The sequence below is a fragment of the Tamandua tetradactyla genome, chromosome 2 (assembly GCF_023851605.1).
Source record: "Tamandua tetradactyla isolate mTamTet1 chromosome 2, mTamTet1.pri, whole genome shotgun sequence".
In the NCBI taxonomy this organism is placed as follows: Eukaryota; Metazoa; Chordata; class Mammalia; order Pilosa; family Myrmecophagidae; genus Tamandua; species Tamandua tetradactyla.
This window is the reverse complement of record NC_135328.1, coordinates 137,895,553-137,905,470: the sequence shown is the minus strand read 5'-3', so window position 1 is coordinate 137,905,470 and position 9,918 is coordinate 137,895,553.

The following is a 9,918-nucleotide window of genomic DNA, read 5'->3' as shown; positions in this document are numbered from 1 at the left end:
CTGTGCAGGTCCCCTTTCTCCTTTTTCTAGAGATAGACACCGCAGGAATTGGGGCAACTTCCCTTTCCAGGCCTTGGAATACAGAGAACAACCCCTTTCTTGGCAGTGCGATCACCTTAAATACGGCCAGGAGTCCAGCAGCCTCCACATACAAAAGATCTAAAAATCACCCTTTTCCCAGAAGATCAAGTCACTCGTTCTCCTCAGAACAAACAGCCTAGTCATCTCCTGGGGAACCACCACCACTGACCCTTTTGGCATGTGGAGGAAACTATCTTCAGTGCTTCAAAGATGATTTGCCTATCAAAAGCAAACCAAGGTCATTCCAGGATCTCTTTGAGAGCAGAGAAAGCAAGAAGAAAAGGAAAGAGACAGAAAGTGAGAGCACACGAGGATCTCCCAAAACTTTTATATTTTAACATTTTCACACTGTTATTATTTTTTGTTTTTTCTTACTTATGGTTTATCATTGTATCCCCTGTATATTATAATCCCTATCATCTAGCTTTTGTTTGTTAAATATTCATTAAGAAGGGAAGAGAACAGGGAAGTTGAAAACGAAGATTCGTGGAGCATCTACTTCGTGGCAGGCACTCTGCAAGACACTTTGCAGGCGTTATTTCATTTAAGCCTCCCAACATGCCTATAAGAAGTATTATTATTCTCATTTAACTGATTGAAAAATGATTAAAGGAACAAGAGATGAGTAAATAAATGACAACGACATTTTTCTCTCCCTTTCTATCATGCAAAGATGGCTTAAGTTTTTGAATTATGAAACATTTTATAATCAGAAAGCAAAATTTTAAAAAGTTAAAAACAAATTAAAGCAGAATGGTTTCTGAACCATTCAGTAAGGGATGAAAATATCTTTGTTTTCCAGAGCCTGTCTTTATGAAGACATTGTTAGTATGAGTTAGAACCTGCATCAACTCAGAAATTAGAATAGAAGTTCCATGTGCAGCAAATTCTGAAGACACACTCCATGATTTTCAAAGTGCCTTAATATTTTTCTAACCTTTAGTTGGATCTGAAGGGTCCTCCATACAAGGATCCCGTTTAAATAGTCTACTTCACAAAGTAAAGGTAATAAAATATGACGAATCTGAAATTCTTCTTTTGGTATTAATTAGGACCAAAGAATAAACTCTAAAATGAGCATTCTAATGTTGGCATTTGGTGGCAGGAAGAAGAATGGCTCAAGCACATCCCCCAGGAGGTTTTTCAGGGGGCAGGTCAGGGCACATTGTGCAGAACTGAAATGATGGTGGAAAATTTTTCACGGGCTTAATTCCAAATGATCCACAGTAGCAGCTGTGACAATACATTTTTAATGAAGTCTACAGGCAAATGTATGAAGAAATGAGTTATTCAAATAAAATACACAATGCCTTTTCCTGAAATGTATTATACCTCCTGGTAATTAGTACAAAATTATAAAATAAATGGAATTCTGAAGAGATTAACTACTGTCTCCTTACATAGCAAATGTCTAAAGGAATGTTCCAACATATAATGCACTTGGTATTTGTACCTGCTGTGAGCAATGGCCCCCTCTGCCTCTGTTTCTGATCTCCTGTTAGTTGGTACCTCTCTGGTGGGTTGCTTTAGGAATGGAGTCTGTCACCAAGGCATATTGCTCCACCTTTGACTGTGAACTCTTAGAAAGTTTAGCCCTCCTCTGCTGAGCTCTACCCAGTCCTGTGAAGAGAGGGGCAATTAACATCCCCTTTCCGATGGCCTTAAGATCCTCTCAGGACATGGAGGGTGGGTTTGCGGGCAAAGGCCACATACAGAAAGAGCCGTGGCCCAACGGGTTCCTGTGTTAATCCAGCATTAGGTGCATTTGCATTCTCATCTCCTGTCACACAAAAACTTTCACTGTGCTGTTGATATCACAGAAGCAATTCTTTGGGCGAGGAAGAGAATGCCGCAAATGAACAAGGATCCTTCCTTGTCTGCATGAAAGCAACCTGAAGACAAGTTTCATACTATATGCAGCTTTCTACCCCTCACAGTACCTGCACTCTCACGGGCACATGATAGAAAGTGAAAGGAAGAGAGAGAAGGAGGAAGGAAGGAAAGCAAACAAAGGAATACCAAGAATGAAAAGTAGAAGGTGTGAGAGGAAAGTTCACCACAACCAGAGACCAAATACAAGATAGAGGATCCATGAACTGAGCTATTTCCATGCTCATTTAATTCTTATTAGGGAAGGGAATCCACATATGCTAAAATATAATTTCCCAGTGAAGAGCTCAAGTGCTCATGAAATCTCTATCCAACGGGACTGTCCCACTGAGGTGATTCACAGGCAGAAAGGTGGGGTTAATGATCCATGGTGTTTATCACTGAAAAGCACTTTGGGGAAGTTGAAGGGCCTCACTGGCTGAATGTGCCTTCACCACACTGCAGACTCCTTACCCAGGCTCCAGGGCCAGGACGGGTGCTGCAGAGCCGCAGGTGGCTTCCAAAGCTCAGCTAGTGCTCCTCCTAGTCCAGGTCTAAGGGGCCTCAGCAGCCACTCCCAGGAGCCCTCCCTGTTGGGGAAGCCTAGGCAGAAAATAGCGCTGGAGATGACAATGCTGGGATGAGCTAGGTGGAGGGAGCTAGAGGGTTTGTATTCTTTCAATGGTCTTTCTCCCAACTTAGAGCTTTCATGACGGAGATACATGCCCCATATTCTGCATCTTTTCTTCTCTCAAAACAAGCCTCTGACATGTTTTATTTTCAGGGAAAGCTGGTAATTAATGCTTGGGGTGGGGAGAAAGAGGCCCTTCTCTTCCTGTTGATCTTGTAGCTTCTTTGTAATTTAAGTTTCTGTTGAACAACTGGACTTTGGAAGAGTTTGAACAAGTGCCCTTATGAGTTTGAAGTGCCCAGGAAAGTCAAGCATCCAGAAGCACCTGGAATATTGTAGTCTAAGGCAAAGGTTGGCAAATTGCCACCCTGAGGCCAAATCCGGCTCACAGCCTGTTTTTGTATGGCTAACAAGCTTAGAATGTTTTCTTCAGTTTTGAAGGGTTGTAATACAAAGAAGGATATACAATTAATACACGTATGGACTACAAAGCCTAAAATTTCTACTTTGGCCCTTTACAGAAAGAGCTTACTAACCTCTGGTATATGAAACTGCCATAGATCATAAGGTGTTCAAAGTTCACAAGAAAAGATAAAGACCCAGAAGAGTCCCTAAAAGCAAACACCCATCTCCAATTGAGAATGAGGACAGGCTCCCCTCTCCCCTTTCAACCTGATAGCATCTTGCCTGCCTATTTGGGGATGTAGTTTGTTAAGGTGATGAGGGCAGAAGTTTTCTAGGATGAAAATGAGATTTTGCAATGTGGAGCTGGACTATATACAAAGCTTTGTAAAACATGCCTTGTGTAGCCTGTTCCTGTGATGCCCATGGGTCTCTGGGGGCAGTAAAGAGCTCCAAGCATCTGCAAATTAGACGGGACTCTGATTTTTCTATTTTACCCAAGAACCTCAGAGGGCCAAGAGTATGTAGAGTACGGGTTCCCAGTAACAGTAATACTCTCCATGACCTCCTACCATTTTGTACACATCTCTGAGGTTTTGAAATAGTGCCCAAAGCACAGGATGAGCCAGCAGCAGATAGTGCCAGGGGGAACCAATGCCTCAGTCCTGGGGGGCATCTGAGCAGTGCACCCCAGCATTCACTGTATGCTGAGGGGGCCCAGCTTCCTTATCTGCAGTCCCATTTTCTTTGGGCTTCAACAGCCTGCAGAGATGAGTGGGTCACACTGACAGAAGTACCCAGTACTCTTGCTACTATCTGTACACACAGGACCTTAGACACTTACAATATATGCCTTTTGACATTCTACACTTAAGCTCACTCATGGTCCCCTCATATTCCTTCTCCCAGCCACTCCTCAGCCCACGGTGATGTGCACTGCCCAGGAAGCTACTTCAGGGGTCCCTCCACGTCTGCTCTGGAGCTTGCACCTACAGTGTCAGTAATACCACCAGACTTGCCCATTATCACAGCACCACCAGTGGGGTATGCTCCACTTCTCTCCATCCAGAGACAAGTAGAGAGGAGAGGGCCCTTCCCCTACCTGGGCATAAAAGTGTTCTGATTGTGGCCTCCCAGATCATCTTTCTTTCTTTTCTTTTTTCATGCAAAAACATTTTTTAATTTGTACATTTAGTCACTATCACTATGCATAGTACATTCTATGCATTCCTAGATTATACCATCTCAATCTTTATCGTCTATCTTTCCTTCTGATTTCATTTGTGCCCCCAGCCCTCCTCCCTCTATCATTCTCACATTCAGCTACATTCAGTGAACTAACATTATTGTGCTACAATTAGGTTGTATTGTGCTAACCATTCTGAATTTTTACAATAAGTCCTGTTGCACAATCTGGATTCCTTCAGCTCCAATTACCCCAAATCTACCCTATTTCCATCTCCTAATGGCCTCTGTTCTTAACTGAAATTCTCCAAATTCATTCATTAATGTTAGTTCATATCAGTGAGACCATACAGTATTTGTCCTTTTGTTTTGGGCTAATCTCACTGAACATACTGTCCTCAAGGTCCAACCATGTTGTTACATGCTTCATGACTTTATTCTGTCTTACAGCTGCATAATATTCCATCATATGTCTATACCACAGCTTGTTTAGCCACTCGTCTGTTGATGGAAATTTGGGCTATTTCCATCTCTTGGCAATTGTAAATAATGCTGCTATAAATATTGGTGTGCAAATGTCCATTTGTGTTCTTGTCTTCAAGTCCTCTGAATAAAATACATAGCAATGGTATTGCCAGATCATATGGCAATTCTATACTTAGCTTCCTGAGGAACTGCCAAACTGCCTTCCACAGTGGTTGCACCATTTGTCATTCCCACCAACAGTGGATAAGTATGCCATTTTCTCCACATCTTATCCAGCACTTGTTGATTTCTGTTTTATTGATAATGGCCCTTCTGGTGGGTGTGAGGTAATATCTCATTGTGGTTTTGATTTGCATTTCCCTAATAGCCAGGGAAGTTAAGCATTGTTTCATGTGCCTTTTAGCCATTTGTATTTCATCTTCTGAGAAGTATCTGTTCATGTCTTTTGCCATTGAGTTGAACAATCTCTTTATATATTCTGGCTACAAGACCCTTATCTGATATGTCGTTTCTAAATATTGTCTTCCATTGTGTAGGCTGTCTTTTTACTTTCTTGACAAAGTTCTTTGATGCACAAAAGTGTTTAATTTTGAGGAGTTCCCACTTATCTATTTCTTTCTTCAATGCTCATGCTTTGGGTGTAAGATCTAAGAAACTGCCTCCTATTATAAGATTTATAAGATATTTCATTACATTTTCTTCTAAAAGTTTTAGGGTCTTAGATCTAATCTTTGGGTATTTGATCCATTTTGAGTTAAATTTTATATAGGGTGTGAGATATGGATCCTCTTTCTTTTAATGTGGATGTCCAGATCTCTAGCACCATTTATTGAAGAGACTCTTCTGTCCCAGGTGAATTGGCTAGACTGCCTTATCAAAGATCAATAGTCCATAGATGAGGATGTCTATATCTGAACATTTTATTCAATTCCGTTGGTCAGTATATGTATGTTTATGTCAGTACCATGTTGTTTTGACTCCTGTAGCTTCGTAATGCCCCTTAAAGTCAGGTAGTGTGAAACCTCCAACTACATTTTTCTTTCTCTGGATATTTTTAGCTATTCAGGGCACCCTGCCCTTCCAGATAAATTCGTTTATTCATTTTTCTATTTCTGAAAAGTAAGTTTTTGGGATTTTAATTGGTATTGCATTGAATCTATAAATCAATTTAAGTGAAATTGACATCTCTACTGTATTTAGTCTCCCAATCCATGAACACGGTATGCCCTTCCATTTATTTTGGTCTTCTGTGATTTCTTTTAGCAATTTCTTATAGTTTTCTTAGTATAAGTCTTTTGTATCCTTAGTTAAATTTATTCCTAAATATTTTATTCTTTTGGTTGCGATTGGAAACGGAGTTTTTTCTTGATTTCCCCCTCAGATTGCTCATTACTAATATATAGAAGCACTACAGATTTTTGAGTGTTGACCTTGTAACCTGCCACTTTGCTGTACTCATTTATTAGCTCCAGTAGTTTTGCTGTGGATTTTTCAGCGTTTTCGACATATAGTATCATATAATCTGCAAACAGTGAGAGTTTTACTTTTTCTTTTCAATTTGGATGCCTTGTAGTTCTTTTTCTTGTCTAATTGCTGTGGCTATAACTTCCAAAACAATGTTGAATAACAATGGTGACAGTAGATATCCTTGTTTTGTTCCCGATCTTAGGGGGAAAGTTTCAGTTTTTCTCTATTAAAGATGATGTTAGCTGTGGGTTTTTCACATATTCCTTTATCAATAGTTCCCTTCTATTCCTATCCTTTGAAGTGTTTTCAATAAGAAAGGAGGTGAATTTTGTCAAAGGCCTTTTCTGCATCAATTGAGATGATCATGTGGTTTTTCTGCTTTGATTTGTTGATATAATGTATTACATTAATTGATTTTCTTATGTTGAACCATCTTTGCATACCTGGGATGAATCCTACTTGATCATGGTGTATAATTCGTTTAATATGCTGCTGGAATTGATTTTCAAGAATTTTGTTGAGGATTTTTGCATCTATAGTCATTAGAGAGATTGGTCTGTAATTTTCTTTTCTTGTAGTTTCTTCATCTGGCTTTGGTATGAGGGTGATGTTGGCTTCATAGAATGTGTTAGGTAGCCTCCCCCCTTTTCAATTCTTTTGAAGAGTTTAAGCAGGATTGATATGAACTCTTTCTTGAATGTTTGGTAGAATTCACATGTGAAGCCATGTGGTCCTGGGCTTTTCTTTTGGGGGAGCTTCTTAATGACTAATTCAATTTCTTTACTTGTGATTTGTTTGTTGAGGTCATCTATTTTTTCTTGAGTCAATGTTGGTTGTTTATGGCTTTCTAGGAAGTTTTCCATTTCATCTATATTGTCTAGTTTATTAGCATAAAGTTGTTCATAGTATCCTCTCCTTGCCTCTTTATTTCTGTGGGGTCAGTGCTTATGTCTCCTCTTCCATTTTTTATTTTATTTATTTGCATCCTCTCTCTTCTTCTTATTTTCAACCTTGCTAAGGGTCCATCAGTCTTATGATTTTCTTATAGGATCAACTTCTGGTTTTGTTGATTTTCTTGATTGTTTTCATGTTCTCAATTTCATTTATTTCTGCTCTAATCTTCGTTATTTCTTTCCTTTTGCTTGCTTTGGGATTAGTTTGCCATTCTTTCTCTAGTTCTTCCAAGCAAACAGTTAATTCCTTGATTTTTTGCTCTTTCTTCTTTTTTTGATATCGGTATTTAGGGCAATGCATTTCCCTCTTAGCACTGCCTTTGCTGCATTCCATAAATTTTGATATGTTGTGTTTTCATTTTCATTTGCCTTGAGATATTTACTGATTTCTCTTGTAATTTCTTCCTTGACCCACTGGTGGTTTAAGAGTGTGTTGTTGAGCCCCCATATATTTGTAAATTTTCTGGCCCTCTGTCTATTATTGATTTCCAACTTCATTCCTTTATGATCTGAGAAAATATATTGTATGATTTCAATCATGTTAAATTTATTGAGACTTGCTTTGTGACCCAGCATATGGTCTATCCTTAAGAATTATCCATGAGCACTTGAGAAAAAGGTGAATCCTCCTGTTGGGGGTGTAATGTTCTATAAATGTCTGCTAAGTCTAGCTCATTTATTATATTATTCAAATTCTATGTTTTTTTATTGATCCTCTGTCTAGATGTTCTATCCATTGATGAGAGTGGGGATTTGAAGACTCTAACTATTATGGCAGATGTGTTTATTTCTCTTTTCAGTGTTTGCTTCACATATTTTTGAGCACTCTGTCTCGGTACATAAACATTTATGATTGTTATGTCTTCTTGTTTAATTATTCCTTTTATTAATACATAGTGTCCATCTTTGTCTCTTTTAACTGCCTTACATTTGAAGTCTAATTTGTTGGATATTAGTATAGCTACTCCTGCTCTTTTCTGATTGCTGTTTGCATGAAATATCTTTTCTCACTCTTTCACCTTCAACTGATATTTATCTTTGGGTCTAAACTACATCTCCTATAGACAACATATAGATGGGTCCTATTTTATAATCCGAATGCCAGTCTATGTATTTTCATTGGGGGAGTTTAATCCATTAACATTTAGTGGTATTACTGTAAAAGCAGTAATTTTTCTGCTATTTTGTCTTTTGGATTTTATATGTCATATCTAACTTTTCTTCTTTTTACCTTTACTGATAGTCTTCATTTCTACACTCTTCTCCACACCTCTCTTTCCTGTCTTTTCCTGTCTGTCTCTCTGCTCCCTTTAGTATTTCTTGCAGAGCTGGTCTCTTGATCAAAAATTCTCTCAGTGATTTTTTTGTCTGAAAATATTTTAATTTCCCCCACATTTTTGAAGGACAATTTTGTGGATACAGAATTCTTGGTTGGCAATTTTTCTCTTTAAATATATTATACCACAGTCTTCTCGCCTCCATACTTTCTGCTGAGAAATTTATGCATAGTCTTGTTGGGCTTCCCTTGTATATGAGTGATTGCTTTTCTCTTGCTGCTTTCAATATCCTCTCTTTCTCTTTGACATCTGACATTCTGATTAGTAAGTGTCTTGGAGTACATCTATTGGATCGGTTCTGTTTAGGGTATGTGGCACTTCCTGGATCTGTAATTTTAAGTCTTTCATAACAGTTGGGAAATCTTCAGTGATAATTTCCTCTATTAGTTTTTTCTCCTCCTTTTCCCTTCTCTTCTCCTACTGGGACACCCACAACATGTATATTCATGTACTTCACGTTGTCATTCAATTCCCTGAGTCCTTGCTCATATTTTTCCATTCCTTACCCTATATTTTCTTTCACTTGTCAGATTTCATATGTCTTGTCCTCCAGTTCACTAATCCTATCTTCTGCCTCTTGAAATTTAATGTTGTAGGTTTCATTTTCATCTCTTGTACAGTGCTTTCATTCCCATAAGTTCTGTGATTTGTTTTTTCAGACTTCTGATTTCTTCTTTTTGTTCTTAGCTTGCCTTCCTTATAGCCTTCCTCAAATTCATTGATTTGATTTTTGATGAGATTTTCCATATCTGTTCTAATATCCTGAGTTAATTTTTCAACCCCTGTATCTCATTTGAATTGTTGGTTTGTTCCTTTGACTGGGCCTAATCTTCAATTTTCCTGGTATGATTTGTTATTTTTTGCTGGTGTCTAGACATTTAATTTCCTTAATTAGTTTATTCTGGAGGTCGTTTTCACTTTTTTACCTAGGATTTTCTTGCTGGATGACTTTGTTGTCTATCTGTTCTTTAACATTCAGTTCATCTTATTCTAGACCTCTAGCTTAGGTTTTGTTTAACAGATTAGAATTTTTCAGCTCTTGTTTTCTTGTTTCTTGCCCTGCCTGTATGGTGCCTTTTACCGCATTTACAAGGGTCTACTTAAGTATTATAGACCCCAGTCAGATTTTCCCAGACCAGACTGGCCTCCTCTCAGGAGGAAAGAGTTACCTGCATCAGTTTTCTCTGAGGGGAAGGCCCAGCAAGTTGAAAGGCTTTCCTATGAAGCCTCTAGACTCTGTGTTTTTCTTATCCTGCCCAGTATGTGGCTTTGTCTGCCTGCAGCTCCCACCAGCATAGAGTGATGTGGTACCTTTAACTGCAGCAGATTTTCCCTGCTGGGGCATGGTGGAGGCAGAGGAGAGCATGTAGTCTATCTTAATTGCTTCAATTTTCCAATCCCTGTGGTCAGAATTCCTTGAGGGAGGGATTCAACCTAAACTGGGCCCCATCCCTCTCCTGGGGAAGACAAAGCCTCTTCACCTCTCAGACAAGCTTAATTCTGCCCT